This window comes from Nanorana parkeri, unplaced genomic scaffold (assembly GCF_000935625.1).
Source record: "Nanorana parkeri isolate BGI_ZX_2015 unplaced genomic scaffold, ASM93562v1 scaffold469, whole genome shotgun sequence".
Lineage (NCBI taxonomy): Eukaryota > Metazoa > Chordata > Amphibia > Anura > Dicroglossidae > Nanorana > Nanorana parkeri.
In genome coordinates, this window is record NW_017306737.1 from 866,588 (window position 1) to 886,480 (window position 19,893).

Below are 19,893 nucleotides of genomic sequence, written 5' to 3' on the forward strand. Positions count from 1 at the left end.
AGAAAAAGAAAAGGAGGAAGAAGAAGAGAGAAGAAAGGACGGTTAGACAAATAAAGAAGGAAAGGAAAGGAGAGAGAAAAGGGGAGGAGGGGAAAAGGAAAGGGTAGAGGTGAGAAGAGCAGCAGAGAGAATGTAAAGGGAGGAGATAGGAGAAGGGGACAAGAGAAGGGAAGAGAGGAGCAAAAAGGAGAGGAGGAAAAGCGACAGGAATGTAGTAAGGGGAGAAGAGGACCAAGGAGAGAGGACGAGAGGAGAGCAGGAGTGAAGAGTAGAGGTGAAGGGGGCAGAGGGAAGAGAAGAGAAAAGAAGCAGGACATAAAGGGAGGGGAGAAGAGGAAGTGGGTAGAAGAGTAAAGAGGAAGGGAGAGGAGAGGATAGGAGAGACGGGGAAGAAAGGGAAATGGAGGAAAGGAAATGTGGAGAAGAGAGCAAAAAAGAAACGGGGAGAGGAAAGAAAAGGAACATAAGGGGAGAGCAAAGAGAAGGCAGGAGGGGATAACAGAGAGAGAGATGTAGAGAATCTGGGAAAAGAGAAGAGGAGGGAAAGGAAATCAGGAAGGAAGCGAAAAGTACAAAATAATAAATATATACCGTAAATATCTACAAATATCTAAAAACAAATACACTGAAAATATGAAACAGAAGATAAAATGTAGCACGTGCATAAATATTACTTTTAGATATCTATGTCAATGAAAGCAAATATCCTAAAATGTGTACAAAGCGAAAACACTTTTTAATTCCCATTTTAAAAGTGAAAGTCTGGCTTTAGAATGAGCACCACAATGTACATTCGTTTACCACAAAAGCCTCTTCTGTGGGTCCGCCCTCAACTTTAAGTATTTTTTGCATGAGGAAGGCAGAAAGCTCTTTCGTTCCTCATAGTCTGTATTTTGCCTTCCAAACACAGAGAAGCTGCCTACATTATGCCAATTCTTCTGGTTTCACTTTGTTACCAAAGTCAATGACTTTCCTGACTTTAAGGCCAACCTACTCATCCTTCAACCAGAGTTGAACATTAAAGTAGAAATGTGGTCAGCTATGGACATTTAAATAGTTATATATTCATAGTACACAGTAAATTTGCTTCAATACAAGCCCTAACGGACTTCTGTAACTCCATTCTCAAAGTTTACAGCAGAAGCACATTTACTTCTGCAGCTCAGCTTCCCTTCTCCCTCCAAGCAAAAACTCTGCAGATCAGCTCCCCTTCTCCTTCCTTCCAAGCAACGACTCTGCAGATCAGCTCCCCCTCTCCTCCAAGCAATGACTCTGCAGCTCAGTTCCCCTTCTCCTTCCAAGCAATGACTCTGCAGCTCAGCTCCCTTTCTCCCTCCAAGCAATGACTCTGCAGCTCAGCTCCCTTTCTCCCTCAAAACAATGATTCGGCAGCTCACTCCCCTTCTCCTTCCAAGCAACGACTCTGCAGATCAGCTCCCCTTCTCCTATCAATGACTTTCCTGACTTTAAGGCCAACCTACTCATCCTTCAACCAGAGTTGAACATTAAAGTAGAAATGTGGTCAGCTATGGACATTTAAATAGTTATATATTCATAGTACACAGTAAATTTGCTTCAATACAAGCCCTAACGGACTTCTGTAACTCCATTCTCAAAGTTTACAGCAGAAGCACATTTACTTCTGCAGCTCAGCTTCCCTTCTCCCTCCAAGCAAAAACTCTGCAGATCAGCTCCCCTTCTCCTTCCTTCCAAGCAACGACTCTGCAGATCAGCTCCCCCTCTCCTCCAAGCAATGACTCTGCAGCTCAGTTCCCCTTCTCCTTCCAAGCAATGACTCTGCAGCTCAGCTCCCTTTCTCCCTCCAAGCAATGACTCTGCAGCTCAGCTCCCTTTCTCCCTCCAAGCAATGACTCTGCAGCTCACCTCCCTTCTCCCTCTAAGAAATGACTCTGCAGTTCAGCTCCCCTTCTCCTTCCAAGCAACGACTCTGCAGATCAGCTCCCCTTCTCCTTCCAAGCAACGACTCTGCAGATCAGCTCCCCTTCTCCTCCAAGCAATGACTCTGCAGCTCAGCTCCCTTTCTCCCTCCAAGAAATGACTCTGCAGTTCAGCTCCCCTTCTCCCTGCAAGCAATGACTCTGCAGCTCACCTCCCCTTCTCCCTGCAAGCAATGACTCAGCAGCTCAGCTTCCCTTGTTCCTTTATCCCAACAGTGATTCTGAAGCTCAGTTCTCCTACCAGCAGTGACCGAACAACTCAGCACCCCCTGCTCCTCCCTACAAGCAGTGACTCACTCTGCCAGGTCACTGCTGAAAAGTTCCTCTCTCAGCAGTGACCTGCCAACCTTTTAAACTGCAATGTACACAGACCAAAAAAAAATTGATTCTCTTGTGAAATTGGAGAATTAATGACTCCACAGCGACTGCAGCTACAGTGGTCAGTGAGGGCTTGTTTTAGAGCCTATTGACTGCTTGTTAATAATATGCACCTATCTGAATGTCCGTACCCTGGCCAACTTTAAGTATGGTATGCATGAGGAAAGCAGAAAGCTCTTGTTCTTTTCTTCCTCATAGTCTGGATCTTGGCCTTCCAAACACATAGAAGCTGCTTACATTACGCAAAGTCTATCAGCTTTTTCTTGTTCTCAGAATACTCGACTGGACAAAGGCACTTTAACCAGGAGACATTTCATGCTAAAGACACCTCGCATTGTCTGCTGTTTCAAAGAACGCCGTCATTATTCCTACAAGCCGAGAATGATACTGATTGTTCCTTGCTTGCTATTCAGGTGAGCGGAATCAAAAATACGACATGCGGTGACAAGTAGAAAGAAGCTCTCTATAGAAATTACTAACAGACAGAAGTCAGTTTCTTTTGTTCTGCAGAGGCTTCGTCAGGTTTTAAGGGCAACCATCTTTCATAAAGCAGAACCTAAGTCATATATAATCCAATACGCATAACTGGTTATGTGTATACATTTTTATTTTTAATATTTGGCAGATAGGTGAATGAACTTATTCCAGCCTACAACGATGCCAACTCCTCCCTGTGACATGGTCAGGAACATGCAAGCCTACAGGCCTGAATTGGTTATACCTCTACACCACCCACTGACCTTGTACATTAGTTTTCAGTTCAGGAATAATGGCAGGGAATTTCCGGCAGCCTCCTTTTAGCCACTTCCTGTCTACATGCGCCTTGATGATGGCTTAATGGCTATTCTCAGGGCGGGTTTCCCGATGGTGAGAACAGTGGACCATGCCTGTGTAATGCATGTTATACTGGCCACTTGTAGCCTAAGCAAAGGACCCGTGTGACAACACAGGTTGCTAGGATGCTGGTGGGTGGCAGCACAGCGTCACTGGTTGCTAGGACCCAGTTGGCTGGGCTGCACAGCGTCATTGTTTGTTAGGACCCAGTTGGCTGGGCTGCACAGCGTCATTGGTTGTTAGGACCCAGTTGGATGGGCTGCACAGTGTCATTGGTTGTTAGGACCCAGTTGGCTGGGCTGCACAGCGTCATTGGTTGTTAGGACCCAGTTGGATGGATTGCACAGCGTCATTGGTTGTTAGGACCTAGTTGGCTGGGCTGCACAGCATCATTGGTTGTTAGGACCCAGTTGGCTGGGCTGCACAGCGTCATTGGTTGTTAGGACCCAGTTGGCTGGGCTGCACAGCATCATTGGTTGTTAGGACCCAGTTGGCTGGGCTGCACAGCGTCATTGGTTGTTAGGACCCAGTTGGCTGGGCAGCACAGCATCATTGGTTGTTAGGACCCAGTTGGCTGCGTCATTGGTTGTTATGGCGCAAGCGTCCAACTGCCCCTACAGTTACAACCAATGACGCTGTGGGGACCAGGGCCTAAGTATACACAGGGCTGACCATGCACTAAAGATGGAGTGTCTAGAATGGCATCAGAGCCAACTCCAAACTGTGCCTCCATGAGTACCGCCTGAGGTGGCCGCTTCCATTGGCCTCATTGGCGGCAAAATCCTGCTCGTGTATGTGCACCAATTCCATTGAGTTGCTAGTGACACAGCGATGTCTGCCTAGTGAGAAGATAGAACATGTCACCAGCATATGATATATTGAGCCTGACCCTGACCGACCCCGAAACGTTGCCATCCTTGTAACAATATGTGTATGCATCAATAAAGGTGTTACTTTGGACACATTGCATCGGTGTGACGGTGACATCTTCTATCTTCATTGATTTTATCGGCACCATCCAAAGTCATTTCAGCACCCATCTTCAAGGAGTATGCTGATCAGGAGTGCGGTGGGTTTCTTTCGGACTTGTTGGTGTGCATAGTTGGGATGTCACGATTAGGGCACTGGGGCACCCGGAATCGGAAACTCTGGGTCTTGCGTAGCAGTATATAGTGACTGAATTAGGAATGGGCAGGGATACAGGTCTCTGGAGATGCAGGGACAGTGTGACCGCACAACAAACGCAGGTGTGCCAGAGTCGCAGGATCTAAGAAGACACCCGGTCTTCCCCAGAGCCACTGATGGTGTGGATGTTAAACTGCGGGGCAGCTCCCAGGTTGCGGTTCTCTGACACACCTGTGCAGGCACAGTGCCAGCGGGTACTCAGGGACCACCGCACATGGGACAAGACACAGGGGGCGTACAGGATACAAGGTACAAAAAACAGATACTGGATGGAAGACCCAGGGAACATGCGTGACACAGGGAGCAGGTAACAGAAGGTAACACATAATAGGTGTACCCATTGAGACAAAAGATACACAGGAACAGCAGAGGGGAACGCACAAGAGAAAGGAGGGAGGTGCACAATAGTGCAGAGCACACTAACCACAGGAAGCAGGAGCAGGAGGCAACCACAAACAGAGCAGGGAGCAATGCTGAGGAGGGAACACACAGCCCAGCAAACAAAAGAGGTACACAGACAGAAAACAGAGGGAATGTAAGAGAGCAGCAGGAAGGGAACACTGAAACAAACAAGAGCAAATAAAGACACAAAATGCAAGGTATACTCAAGCGGCAATGCCACAGAAAACAGAGAGGTCCGGCTACTAGTGTGGAGACTAGGGTTGCCACCTGTCACGGAGTCACATGGGCAGTCCAGGTTTTGAGTCCTGTATGTGCTGTTTCCAAACCCAGACACAACACATACAGGAGTCAAAACCCGGACTGTCCAGGTGAATCCGGGACAGGTGGCAACCCTAGTGGAGACACGCGGCTCGAACGCTAAAGCACAGGTGCACAAGCCTTATAACACCTAGGTTCAGGGCAGACTGACAGAAAACCGAGCAGCTCAGACAGGAGGCAAAACCCGGCGCCGGATCAATGTACAAGGAACTGTGACGGGGGACATGTGAGTTGCAGAAGCAGAACATGATGAAGTTCTCCAGAACCAATGGTACTTGCGGTGGACAACCCACCACGTATGAAGTCTGTGGACATTTCCAAGGACAAACCTCCAGAGACATGGCACTGTCTCCCTGAACTGGGGACATTTGGGAACCATAAAACCACATCGCTCCATCTTAGTTTACTTTTATGCATCGTAACGTGATTGTCAATGTGAAATTTAGAGCGAGCTCTGAAACCCGGCCAGGATAATCAAAGCCGTTTGATGTATGTCTTGTGTACTCAGGATCTCTGCAGCGGGGTGGGGGTGCCAGGAATACATAATCAACTTACAATTGGCGCGGTGAATGCTGAAAAGCTTCCTCCATATCCTGCATGTAAAGATCTGCTTCATCCACCCAAGCCTGAGCGTTCGTCATTTTAATATCTGGAAGGAGTTTAGAGAGAAGCTCTTACTGGGCCACAGTGGCATAGTTATGATTTGCATAGATCCACCCCAATATTCTAAAATGTGAAATACATGCTAGTCACAGGGAACGGCACTGACTCCCAGAGCGGCTCACAAACGAGCCAACAAATCTTAACTCTTCCCGGCTTTATCCAAAATTATCATTGGAGTAAGGTTCCTTTATCTGCCAATGTAAATATGAAATGCTGCATGTGAATCTCTGTATTCTTATACCAAACCAACAAGCCGGAGCTCTAGCATCCTTCCAACATGTTAACAAGGCTTTTCTTAGCTGCTTTGTTGAAAAGGAAGCCTGGTAGTACAGAGCTCAATAGCTCAATCTGACATTAACACACAACTGATTGACTCAGAGGGGAGACTTATCCCCCCCCTCCCCCCTCCCTGGCTGAAAGCTAAGAATTTTATTCCAAGAGAAGAAGCTTCTGATGAGCTTTGTCTTTAACCGCTTCAAGACCAGTGACATACAGTGTACGTCACTGGCATCAGGCCTCCCGGCGGCTTTTGCCGATCTCCTGCACGTACTATGGGACCCGGGAGCGATGCAGATTACATCACTTGCTGTCCCATAGCTGTCAGTGCTCGGCTCTTAAAGCCTGCGATCTGCACTTCAATAGCTTATATAGAGTGTAAAGGTGACACTAGGGGTCTTTTGGACCCCCAATATCACCTTAAAGAGTACCTGTCACTGCCAATATTCTATCACGTAGGGGGTCTTGTAAGCCCCCCTATGTGATAGCAATTCAAGTGAAGTAAAGTGGGGAAAAAAATACGTTTTTAAAATGAATATTAGATGAAATAAATGTAAAAATGATTTTATTTTTTTTTAAAGTCCCCTGCCCCCCTCGAGTACATGCGTCTTCACATAAACACACATCGGGGGGGAGCTGCAAAGCAAGCTGCTTTGCTGTGCTGTCTCTAGATAACCCATAGCACTCTGGTTATCCTTAGTCATGTATTAAATGTGTATTACATTGTGTTTAGATTTTTGCAAAATATATAAAATACTTTTTTTTACACTTTAAAAAAATAAAATAAATAAAAACATAAATAAATAAATAAGGCAAATCAATTAAAAGAAGCTGCAAAGCTGCTTTGCAGTGCAGTCCCTAAATAACCCATACTGCACTAAAAATTAATTGTGCTGTATTAAACATCACAAAATAAGGATATACAGTATATAGTGAAAAAAAAATGTAAAAACTAGTTTAAAAAGTCTAGATCAAAACAAAAAGAAAATAATACAATTTATTCAAAGACTGCTGCAAAACAGGCCGCTTTGCTGTCTCTAGATAACCCGCAGTGCTCTGGGAATCCCTGGTCATATATGAAATCTTTATTATATATCCCAAAAAAAGTTAGCTGTTTTACACTTTAAAAAAATCAAATAAGGCAAATCATTTAGATAAAGGAAGCTGTAAAGCAAGTTGCTTCGCAGTGCGGTCCCTAGGTAGCCTGTGGCAGACTGGAAAGTCTTTGTCATTTATGAAAATATTGTTTTTTTAAAAAAGGATTGTATAGAGATAGTAAAAAAATTAGGGATGCACCGATATATCGGCCGCCGAAACATATCGGCCGAAAATGGCACTTTTGGCATAATGCAGAAAGAGCCATGTTTCGGCCGATACATCGGCGCATCCCTGATTTTTTTTCTCCCCGCTGGGCGCTGTTCCAGCGGGGAGAAGCGAAAGTTAACAGCCGGCCGAGTTCTGCAGGACGAGAGCGCTGTGAGCGGCGGCGTCTCTCCTTCCACACCGTTCAGCCGCCTATCACAGTCCGGCAGAGCGGTGTGGGGGCGGAGAAAAAATGGTTTAAAAAGTTTAAATAAAAGAAGACAAATTATTCAAGGCAGCTGCAAAAGAAGCTATTTTGTTTGTTCTGCTGTTTCTAGATAACCCGCAGTGCTCTAGGAATCCCTTGTCGTATATTACATCTTTATGACATATACACAGAAAGTTTACTTTAAAAAAAATACATTTGGCAAATCAATCAGACAAAGTAAGCTCTATAGCATGTTGCTTCGCAGTGCAGTCCCTAGATAGCCTATAGCTATCGGGAAGTGAGCAAACACATACCGTCGCTCGCTCACTTCTCGATCATCTCCCTGCAGAGAGCCGTTACTGTCACTCACTGCTCCCACCCTCCCCGCTCCGATCCTCCAGCGCTGACTGGCAGGAACGGACGGGGGAGGGGCGGGAACATCCCGGCTGCGGCGCTCTCAGTATATAGTGAGCTGTACCTCACAGGATACTGAGCTTTGGGTGACGGGAGGACGCTAGTACATGTCCTCCTGTGACCCTTAAGAGAACTATGGGGAAAAACACTGACCCCATAGTCCTCTTTTAAACATTTTTTTTATAAAACAAGGATTGTATATAGATAGTTAAAAAAAATAAAACATTTAAAGTAAACAAAAAATATATAATGTAGACGAAGGCAGCTGCAGAACAAGCTAATTTGCTGTGCTGTTTCTAGATAACACACAGTGTTCTGAGATTCCCTTTCCATATACAGACATTCCTCGCTTACCGACTTACCTGCTTTGCGACCACTCGCACTTACGACCGACCTCCGATCGACCTCCGACCTTGCGTGTCAGCGTCAGTGCGACGTGTCGCCGGCGGAAGTGAGGTCCTCCGTTCTTCACTGCGGGTCCCAGTAAGTATTTTAATTGCCCGATGTACAGCACACTGTTCGGTACTGTACATCGGCAACGCTATACAGTAGTGTACTAATGCAGTACACTACTGTACAGAGTTCCTCACTTAACGACCAATTCGTTTAACGACCTGGTCGTAGGAACGGAAACTCGGTCGTTAAGTGAGGAATACCTGTATTAAATCTTTATGAGATATACACAAAGTAAACTTTTTTTACACAAATTAAATAAGGCAAATCACTCAAAGTAAGCTGCACAGCAAGCTGCTTTCCAGTACAGTCCCTAGCACGCTGAAAATTTTATTAAAGGAGAACTATGGGGTTAGTGCTTTTCCCCATAGTTCTCCTAAGGGTAACGGGAGGACACAAACTAGCATCCTCCCGTCACCCTTAGCTCAGTATACTGCGAGCTGTAGCTTGCGGTATACTGAGACGCCGCAGCTGAAACGGATCCCGACAATTATGTCCGCCCAGCTGCGTGAGTGACAGCGGGCTCTGCCTATCTAGAGGCAGAGCCAGCTGTACCCGCCCCCTCCCCCGTCAGTTCCGCCAGTCAGCGCTTGAGGATCGGAGCGGGGAGGGGGAATCCAGCCCCTCCCCTGTCACGGCAGAGAGCCGTAACAAGATCGAGAAGTGAGTGAACGCCGGTATGTGTTCGCTCACTTCCCGATCTACTGAGCCGACCTGTGACAGTCTCATTGTCACAGGACGGCTAGAACTATGAGGTGTGTGAAAAGCACTCACCTCATAGTTCTCCTTTAAACATTTTTTTGTAAAACATGAGCTGTATATAGATAGACAGAAAAAGGTGTAAAAACTAGTTTAAAATGTTTAAATTAAACAAAAAATTAAATGAGATCAATAATTCAGACAAAGGCAGCTTTAAAGCAAGCTGCTTTGCTCTGCTGTCTCTAGATAACCCGCAGTGCCCTAGGAATCCCTTGTCAAATGTTAATTTAAAAAAAAAAAATTTTTACAGTATAATATAAAGGTTGTATATAGAGGAGGACACAAAAAAAATAAAGCAACCGTTATAAGACATTAATTTAAAATGAGACAAATCAATCGGGCAAAGGGATCCTCAAGGCTAGATGCTTTGCTCTGGCTGTCTCAACATAATCCATAATGCTCTGGGAATCGATCGTTATGTATAAATGGTCTGTTTGTAATACAAAGAATGTATATAATATTTTACAATAGAAAAATAACATAATAAATAAATAAAAAATAAAAATAAATAGATCCAAAAGTATTATAGTTTCACTTTTATGTTGGGGATAACTTTGATCCGGATCTGACCCTGTTCTGGTGAATGGAGGTGTTTTAGATCACTAGAAGGAACGTTTTGTGTGTGTGTCTGGTACTGAGGCTGACTATGAGTTCAGCAACATAACGCTCAGCAAGAGTAAAAAGCTTTTCCTTGTTTGTTTGTGTAGCTGGCCGCGGAAAATGCGTGTTAGTGTAATTTTAAGCATATACAGCCCGGGCAGGCCTGCGTATCAGCGGGGAAAATTATACTAATACATTGTCGGCGTCTGCGAGCCAAGATCGGTATTGCTCAACCCACCGGGATGGCGCGGCGGCTAAAACCTGCAATCACAGCCTCCCTGGTGAGTGCACACGCTCTGATCTGTTTACAAGATGGCCTGCTGTATTCCAAGAACTGCACAATGTTCTGCGAGCCTTCCCAGATCCATCATTCCTAGAGAGGTGGCGATGTACCGTGCCGCTTGGGCACGTCACGTGAGGCTCCTGCCAGACAGTGGGCGATTAGCGGCATGGGCTTATTGGGCCGGCAACGCTTGCCTGAGTTCAGGTTTATGAAGCTGACGCAAATTGAGCTGTGGAGGCGATGTATTCATAGACAGAGATGGATTGCATCGCCTCCGTAGAGTCTTCAAGGTTTCATCCATCCAAGAACAAATGGGGCGGGTACAGAGTGGGGAAAGTTGAAGTTAAATTGTACTTTAATTAATTTTTTTCAAAAAAGATGATAAACGTGTATTTCTTTCCCACCAAGGGTACGTCCACCCAAAACTATTATTTGTTGTTACTTTTGGATCAAGTGGGGAAGAGTTAAGAACCCTCTTGGGTTTTGCCTCCAACCGGGGCTCCTTTCATAAAAATTGCTTCCATTCACAGTGATGATGCTTTCACCAGACAGGAAGTGCATAAAACTCCCCAACAGTATCGTAGGCAGTAAAAATAAAGTAGGGAATGGCTGGTGTATCTTTGTGTGATGCTATGCCAGAAGGAGCCACTGGTTGTACTGGGTTCTTCTCTCCCGTGGAGGATGACCCACCTTGGTATGTTAGACTGATACACCCAAGCAGGTTAACAAATGTATTGGGCAGCACTGCCTGTTAGGGAATTCTCTGTAGATGGCTAAGGGATCTTTTTCCTTATCAAGGTCTTGGGAACAAATATAGATCCACACTCGTGTATTATCAGGTCTTCCTTTCACTGCCCGAGAGGTAAGTACTGTTAAAGCGTATCCTGACCCAAAAATAAAAACCAATCCTTAGATATGGTAGCTGCAGGACCATCCCTTTAATTAGGTAGCATGAGGCTGTTGTAGGGGGGAAGGCAGCACATTGTTTGCAGGGTGCATGCCGTCCACTTTCCAGCCAGAGCATCCCTAGTTGCTAAGAGCCAGGCGGGGTGATGTGTAAGGGCTATACACATCTCCCCAACCAGCTGTTAGCAACCTGGGGAGCTCTGGCCGACGTCCTGCCCAGCTCCAATCAACCAGTAATGTCACTGGTTGCCAGGAACTGGGCAGAATGCTGACCAGAGCGTCCAAGGTTGCTAAGAGCCAGATTGAGAGATCAGGAGCCTGCAGAGGGCAGCATCACTCTCTGGCGGCGCTCCTCTACCCACCTTCCATTGCTCTGATTGCATGCAAAATACTTTAATGTCACAATGCATGAGGTGCATTAGTTTTTTTCTCTTTTAAGCTTTGTTTTTCTTTATTTATCAAGCAGTGATCTGGCCAGTATCAGACTTTGGGGCTCATGTATAAACCTTCCATCCAGTGTAAAGCTGGACAAATGCTGTTTACACAGCAGTACGGCCACTAGATGGGTTTTTCTATGCTCCCCAGCGCCATCTGCGCCATGTAGTGGCAGTAATCCTATGCGAATGGCATTCATCCAGCTTTATGTTGGGTTGAAGGTTCATATATGAGCCCCTTACTGTCTTAGGGTGGCACCACTCTATGGAGGAGCAATGAAGCCACCCTTGGACAGCAGCAATCTCACCATGTGGGGAGGGTAATGTTAGATTCACAAACAAATGTATTTGGACTTTAGATTTATAAATCAGCCCCGATGTAAGTTATTTTATCTCACCAGAAATCGGTTGTTTTATTCAGACGGGTTTCTCGTTTTTTTAAAGGGCGTTTGAAGATGTGTGCAGATGCCTTTAATCAGATGAAATGTTCAGCCCCCCCCCCATACAGCTCTCAGGTAATATCATGAGAAAGAAAAAAAGATGAAAGATATTATTTTCAAACCCAATTTACTGAATTACATAAAAAATCACAGATATCTTAAAAGTGACCTTATTCTTTAAACCTTTTGATAAACCTATACAGAAATGCCCCAGCTACCAGCTCCTCAGAACTACACAGGACCAGTCTGAATCAAAACAACTGCAAGAATAAATGACTTAATGTGCACATAAGTGTAATCCTTCTTTATACTTCTATTTCCCCCCACCCCCCGGAATACTAGCCGAAATGTTAAACCAAGCTGAGAATGCTGACACAAATTCAGATGGGATGGAAGAGGTGAAGGATCAAGAAACAAGTGGAGCCACAACTGAGTCAAGTGGACAGAGTGACTACACGCATGGACAGCAAGCTAATTCCATAAGGGCAGTAGATACAGAGTATGGCCCCTGTAATTAGGCCAGTGGACCAATCACAGCTAGAGGCCAGAAGCACCAGTACACCAATGGTTATACCATTAAATATATGGCCACCAGAAGAATCCTTAACTCTTGGGCCTGTGTGGGCCTTACACCCAGCGATGCAACCTGCTTATGCAATTGTCTCCCCTGGGGTTGCAAGGACACACATGTCCAAGGGTTAAGGATTCTTCTGGTGGTCATATACTTATCAATGTAGCCATTGGAGAGATAGTCAGGAGAGAGAGCCAGAAGGATGAGCAAGGAGAGATCAATGGAGAGAGAGAGCCATGAGAGACAGCCAGGGGAGAGAGCAAGGAGGGACAGCCAGGAGAGAGAGAACGAGGAGAGACATCCAGGGGAGAGAGAGTGAGGAGAGACAGCCAGGAGAGAGGGTGAGGAGAGACATCTAGGAGGATGACTGAGGAGAGACAGCCAGGAGAGAGAGCGAGGAGAGACAGCCAGGAGAAAGAGCCAGGTGAGAGAGAGCAAGCTGAGACAGCCAGGGGAGAAAGTGAGGAGAGCCAGCAAGGATAGAGAGAGGAATGACAGCCAGGAGAGTTTGCCTTTCAAGAGTTATCTGCACCCTGTGTTTCAGACATCTCCTTGCTTCCCAAGTTCCAGCGTCACTCAGTCTCTCGTGCCTTCTCCATGCTCTCAGATTGGAACACCAGGACCCCGTGTTTGCTCCTGTCAGCCTGACATTGTGACATTTTGTGTCCAACTTCCAGCTGGCCTGAAACACAGACACAGCACATACAGGACTCAAAACCCAGACTGTCCAGGTGAATCCCAGGCACCTGGCAACCCCTTATCTTAGGAATCCCAATCTTTAAAATAAAACAATCATACACATGGGTAGGGAGTTATAAAATGATAGACTGGCCATGAAGCTGCTTGAAAACAGATTTTCTTTTAGTAGACATGTTTTCGTTTCTTATTCGTTTCGTTCGTTGGAGCAAAGTGACATTAGAGAAGGAGAAAAATATTTTTTCCCCCTCAAATGTCACGAACGAACGAAACGAATAAGAACAAAAAACGAAACGAACGTTCGACCTACCGCTACCGAATTTCGTCCGAATCCGAATTCCGAATCCGAATTGACTTTCACACCCGAATCCTGAAAAACTAAATAACACAAATCCGAATTTAAAACGAAACGAAACTAAACAAATTTTTTGGCAGTGCACATGTCTATCTTTTAGGTCATTTTTTTTCCTAGAGACTTTTCAAAGTGATTATTTTGACATTCAGCGCATCACGTAAAGTCAAGAATCAGCGTGCAATTAATACTTTATTTTTTAAACACGTTTAGGCGCTTATAACCATTTCCATGGCAGCGAAGTGTACTGTATATCACAGTCTAGCACCCGTGTCATAGGAGTGAGATATCGCTTGATAGAGTTATTGAATGGCGAGCATGGTCGCCAGCCCGAGACAAGCGAGATAAGAAAACTGCCCTGGAACAGCCGGCTGTGTGGGCAGATAGAGCGTCTGGGGGAGGAAGCCTCTTACCCACTGAGTGCAATCAATCATCTCATGTGCCCTGAAGTCCAATGGAAAAACATTTCTGCATATGACTTTACAGCAAAAAGGAACAGCCCTGTGACACATGTATCCGTTATTACAGTTGATGTAGACCCAATTACAAATATTGCACGTATTGGATAAAGCAGGAAAGGGATGAAAACCAGTATCAATAGTCCAATATATATGTCTATCTGTATCAATGTATCAATAGTCCTATATATGTCTATATGTATCTATATCTGTATCAATGTATCAATAGTCCTATATATGTCTATCTGTATCTATATCAATGTATCAATAGTCCTATATATGTCTATCTGTATCTATATCTGTATCAATGTATCAATAGTCCTATATATGTATATCTGTATCTATATCAATGTATCAATAGTCCTATATATGTCTATCTGTATCTATATCTGTATCAATGTATCAATAGTCCTATATATGTATATCTGTATCTATATCAATGTATCAATAGTCCTATATATGTCTATCTGTATCTATATCTGTATCAATGTATCAATAGTCCTATATATGTCTATCTGTATCAATATAGCAATAGTCCTATATATGTCTATCTGTATCTATATAGCAATAGTCCTATATATGTCTATCTGTATCTATATCAATATCTGTATCAGTGTATCAATAGTCTTGTATATGTCTATCTGTATCAATGTATCAATAGTCTTGTATATGTCTATCTGTATCAATGTATCAATAGTCTTGTATATGTGTTGTTACATTTTATCAACAATTAGTTTCAGCAGCAAATTACTGGTGATCCTTCCGGCCCCTTTCCAGGAACAGATCCTTGATAGGTGAAAGCATTTTCTGTAGCTGTCGGGAGCCATTGAAAGCTCATTGCAACCTTGCAAACCACTGAAACCACCTCCTGCCTCCCTCATTGACTCCAATATATTTTTTTCCTAGAAAGAACCACTTTTCCCAGAGAAGAAAATAAAAAAAGGTAAAAATAACAATAATAGTAAACGTTTTAAAAAGTAACATCTCCTCAATGTCTAACCCCATGCTCCCAGCTAACAAAATGCCTTTGAAAGAAAGATGCCTTTGCCTTTGAAATGCGAAAGAAAGAACAAGTGAGAGAAAGGAAGGAACAGAGAGAGAGAGAGAGGGGGGGTGAGAGAGGGAGAGAGTGAGAGAGAGAGTGAGAGAGAGAGGGGTGAGAGAGAGAGAGTGAGAAAGAGAGAGAGAGGGGGGTGAGAGAGGGAGAGAGTGAGAGAGAGAGTGAGAGAGAGAGGGGTGAGAGAGAGAGAGTGAGAAAGAGAGAGAGAGGGGGGTGAGAGAGGGAGAGAGAGGAGAGAGAGGGGGGTGGGAGGGGGAGAGAGAGGGTGGGAGAGAGGGAGAGGATATCAATAGTCCTATATATGTCTATCTGTGTCTATATCTGTATCAATAGACCTATATATGTCTATCTGTATCAATGTATCAAGAGTCCTATATATGTCTATCTGTATCAATGTATCAAGAGTCCTATATATGTCTATCTGTGTCTATATTTTTATCAATAGTCCTATATATGTCTATCTGTGTCTATATCTGTATCAATAGACCTATATATGTCTATCTGTATCAATGTATCAAGAGTCCTATATATGTCTATCTGTATCAATGTATCAAGAGTCCTATATATGTCTATCTGTGTCTATATTTTTATCAATAGTCCTATATATGTCTATCTGTGTCTATATCTGTATCAATAGACCTATATATGTCTATCTGTATCAATGTATCAAGAGTCCTATATATGTCTATCTGTATCAATGTATCAAGAGTCCTATATATGTCTATCTGTGTCTATATTTTTATCAATAGTCCTATATATGTCTATCTGTGTCTATATCTGTATCAATAGACCTATATATGTCTATCTGTATCAATGTATCAAGAGTCCTATATATGTCTATCTGTATCAATGTATCAAGAGTCCTATATATGTCTATCTGTGTCTATATTTTTATCAATAGTCCTATATATGTCTATCTGTGTCTATATCTGTATCAATAGACCTATATATGTCTATCTGTATCAATGTATCAAGAGTCCTATATATGTCTATCTGTATCAATGTATCAAGAGTCCTATATATGTCTATCTGTGTCTATATTTTTATCAATAGTCCTATATATGTCTATCTGTGTCTATATCTGTATCAATAGACCTATATATGTCTATCTGTATCAATGTATCAAGAGTCCTATATATGTCTATCTGTATCAATGTATCAAGAGTCCTATATATGTCTATCTGTGTCTATATTTTTATCAATAGTCCTATATATGTCTATCTGTGTCTATATCTGTATCAATAGACCTATATATGTCTATCTGTATCAATGTATCAAGAGTCCTATATATGTCTATCTGTATCAATGTATCAAGAGTCCTATATATGTCTATCTGTGTCTATATTTTTATCAATAGTCCTATATATGTCTATCTGTGTCTATATCTGTATCAATAGACCTATATATGTCTATCTGTATCAATGTATCAAGAGTCCTATATATGTCTATCTGTATCAATGTATCAAGAGTCCTATATATGTCTATCTGTGTCTATATTTTTATCAATAGTCCTATATATGTCTATCTGTGTCTATATCTGTATCAATAGACCTATATATGTCTATCTGTATCAATGTATCAAGAGTCCTATATATGTCTATCTGTATCAATGTATCAAGAGTCCTATATATGTCTATCTGTGTCTATATTTTTATCAATAGTCCTATATATGTCTATCTGTGTCTATATCTGTATCAATAGACCTATATATGTCTATCTGTATCAATGTATCAAGAGTCCTATATATGTCTATCTGTATCAATGTATCAAGAGTCCTATATATGTCTATCTGTGTCTATATTTTTATCAATAGTCCTATATATGTCTATCTGTGTCTATATCTGTATCAATAGACCTATATATGTCTATCTGTATCAATGTATCAAGAGTCCTATATATGTCTATCTGTATCAATGTATCAAGAGTCCTATATATGTCTATCTGTGTCTATATTTTTATCAATAGTCCTATATATGTCTATCTGTGTCTATATCTGTATCAATAGACCTATATATGTCTATCTGTATCAATGTATCAAGAGTCCTATATATGTCTATCTGTATCAATGTATCAAGAGTCCTATATATGTCTATCTGTGTCTATATTTTTATCAATAGTCCTATATATGTCTATCTGTGTCTATATCTGTATCAATAGACCTATATATGTCTATCTGTATCAATGTATCAAGAGTCCTATATATGTCTATCTGTATCAATGTATCAAGAGTCCTATATATGTCTATCTGTGTCTATATTTTTATCAATAGTCCTATATATGTCTATCTGTGTCTATATCTGTATCAATAGACCTATATATGTCTATCTGTATCAATGTATCAAGAGTCCTATATATGTCTATCTGTATCAATGTATCAAGAGTCCTATATATGTCTATCTGTGTCTATATTTTTATCAATAGTCCTATATATGTCTATCTGTGTCTATATCTGTATCAATAGACCTATATATGTCTATCTGTATCAATGTATCAAGAGTCCTATATATGTCTATCTGTATCAATGTATCAAGAGTCCTATATATGTCTATCTGTGTCTATATTTTTATCAATAGTCCTATATATGTCTATCTGTGTCTATATCTGTATCAATAGACCTATATATGTCTATCTGTATCAATGTATCAAGAGTCCTATATATGTCTATCTGTATCAATGTATCAAGAGTCCTATATATGTCTATCTGTGTCTATATTTTTATCAATAGTCCTATATATGTCTATCTGTGTCTATATCTGTATCAATAGACCTATATATGTCTATCTGTATCAATGTATCAAGAGTCCTATATATGTCTATCTGTATCAATGTATCAAGAGTCCTATATATGTCTATCTGTGTCTATATTTTTATCAATAGTCCTATATATGTCTATCTGTGTCTATATCTGTATCAATAGACCTATATATGTCTATCTGTATCAATGTATCAAGAGTCCTATATATGTCTATCTGTATCAATGTATCAAGAGTCCTATATATGTCTATCTGTGTCTATATTTTTATCAATAGTCCTATATATGTCTATCTGTGTCTATATCTGTATCAATAGACCTATATATGTCTATCTGTATCAATGTATCAAGAGTCCTATATATGTCTATCTGTATCAATGTATCAAGAGTCCTATATATGTCTATCTGTGTCTATATTTTTATCAATAGTCCTATATATGTCTATCTGTGTCTATATCTGTATCAATAGACCTATATATGTCTATCTGTATCAATGTATCAAGAGTCCTATATATGTCTATCTGTATCAATGTATCAAGAGTCCTATATATGTCTATCTGTGTCTATATTTTTATCAATAGTCCTATATATGTCTATCTGTGTCTATATCTGTATCAATAGACCTATATATGTCTATCTGTATCAATGTATCAAGAGTCCTATATATGTCTATCTGTATCAATGTATCAAGAGTCCTATATATGTCTATCTGTGTCTATATCTGTATCAATAGTCCAATATATATGTCTATCTGTATCAATGTATCAATAGTCCTATATATGTCTATATGTATCTATATCTGTATCAATGTATCAATAGTCCTATATATGTCTATCTGTATCTATATCAATGTATCAATAGTCCTATATATGTCTATCTGTATCTATATCTGTATCAATGTATCAATAGTCCTATATATGTCTATCTGTATCTATATCAATGTATCAATAGTCCTATATATGTCTATCTGTATCTATATCTGTATCAATGTATCAATAGTCCTATATATGTCTATCTGTATCAATATAGCAATAGTCCTATATATGTCTATCTGTATCTATATAGCAATAGTCCTATATATGTCTATCTGTATCTATATCAATATCTGTATCAGTGTATCAATAGTCTTGTATATGTCTATCTGTATCAATGTATCAATAGTCTTGTATATGTCTATCTGTATCAATGTATCAATAGTCTTGTATATGTGTTGTTACATTTTATCAACAATTAGTTTCAGCAGCAAATTACTGGTGATCCTTCCGGCCCCTTTCCAGGAACAGATCCTTGATAGGTGAAAGCATTTTCTGTAGCTGTCGGGAGCCATTGAAAGCTCATTGCAACCTTGCAAACCACTGAAACCACCTCCTGCCTCCCTCATTGACTCCAATATATTTTTTTCCTAGAAAGAACCACTTTTCCCAGAGAAGAAAATAAAAAAAGGTAAAAATAACAATAATAGTAAACGTTTTAAAAAGTAACATCTCCTCAATGTCTAACCCCATGCTCCCAGCTAACAAAATGCCTTTGAAAGAAAGATGCCTTTGCCTTTGAAATGCGAAAGAAAGAACAAGTGAGAGAAAGGAAGGAACAGAGAGAGAGAGAGAGGGGGGGTGAGAGAGGGAGAGAGTGAGAGAGAGAGTGAGAGAGAGAGGGGTGAGAGAGAGTGAAAAAGAGAGAGAGAGGGGGGAGAGAGAGGGAGAGAGAGGGTGAGAGAGAGTGAGAGGGAGAGAGAGGGGATGAGAGAGGGAGAGATAGAGAAAGAGAGAGGGGGGTGAGAGAGGGAGAGAGAGGGTGAGAGAGAGAGAGGGTGAGAGAGGGTGAGAGTGAGAGAGAGAGAGGGGGGTGAAAGAAAGAAAGAAAGAAAGAAAGAAAGAAAGAAAGGTGGTGTCAGATTTTATTGAGTTGCCTCTGTGAGAGTCCTGCAATGTGAATGTCTGTTGCGTTCCTTCCCGATCTCTTGGTACATTGGCGCACACATTGCTCGGACTCGATGGTGAACATGTTTGTGTGTCAGTTTGATGCTTGATGGAGGATTCTGATGTTTTGAAGCCTTGCAGAGAGATCACAGACACATCTCTGATCAGACACAGAACTCGCTTAGCTTTATCCGGCCTCTCAGACCAACTACAAGCCAAAACTGACAATGGCAGATGTACAATCTGATACATTTAGCCTTTTACTGGTACAA

General features: G+C 41.8%; 1 protein-coding gene across 1 annotated transcript in view; it reads right to left on the reverse strand.

Moving 5' to 3' along the window:
• The window catches only part of LOC108790375 (VPS10 domain-containing receptor SorCS1-like), a 475,033-nt gene that overhangs the window by 308,402 nt on the left and 146,738 nt on the right, over nt 1-19,893 (reverse strand). The gene's annotated exons all lie outside the window — the stretch shown is intronic.